Source organism: Anoplophora glabripennis, unplaced genomic scaffold (assembly GCF_000390285.2).
Source record: "Anoplophora glabripennis isolate ALB-LARVAE unplaced genomic scaffold, Agla_2.0 scaffold298, whole genome shotgun sequence".
NCBI classification, from domain to species: domain Eukaryota; kingdom Metazoa; phylum Arthropoda; class Insecta; order Coleoptera; family Cerambycidae; genus Anoplophora; species Anoplophora glabripennis.
Window position 1 is genome coordinate 83,073 of NW_019416410.1, and position 944 is coordinate 84,016.

Genomic DNA, 944 nt, shown 5'->3' on the forward strand with positions numbered 1-944 from the left:
CGTTGACTGCAATTTCTAATTCGCTCGAAGATCTAAGTCCCTTAACTCCTGCGCATTTTCTCGTGAGCCGACCACTAACGGCAGTTCCAGAGCATGACGTATCTACTGTTGCTGTGAACCGCCTGTCCGTATATAAGCACATGCAACAAGTCGTCGAGCACCTATGGAGCCGCTGGAGCAAAGAGTACGTTTCAGAGCTCCAGACCAGATCAAAATGGCGTTCTAACCACGACAAGTTATTGAAAGGAGCTCTTGTTTTAATAAAAGAGGATAACCAACCACCTCTAAGGTGGAAGTTAGGCAGAGTTGAGGAGGTGCATCCTGGGAAAGACGGAGTATCGCGAGTGGTAACAGTCCGCACTCAAAACGGGCTAATCAGGTGCTCGTTTGCGAAGATATGTCCTTTACCCCTGGAAAAAGATCAGCTGTCAAACTCTTAGCGTGGTGTTGTGGGTGTAGTGATCGTGTTTAGTTGATAGTAAAAAAGAAACTGTTAATTTTTAGCATACTTCTATTGTTAAATTGAAAAAAAAATCCGAGCAAAAGGCTCTGGGTTTTTTATATTTGTGTAATGTTTATACAGGTATTTTGTTATCCTTAATTTATGCATATATATGTATATGTATATGTTGAAAGTTTTCTAGCTCTTTCAAGCTGGGGGGCATGTTCAGATTTGTAATATTAATCAAATTACTAACGAAAAAAAAAGAATTGTTTTGAGAAATGTCAACTGTAAAAACATAAATTTGTATTTCTACGCTTTAAGCGTGATTTATGTTTTTAAATAAAGAATATTAATAAAGAATTGGTGGAAAGTATTTAGTTATCTCCACGAAACTATTGGTAGCAGAGCATTAAGTAGTGGAAAGGTATTTGGTTAGCTCCACGAAAATAGTAGGACTGTTGTGCAAGACACTGCGAGAAAACGGACTGCATCCCTATAA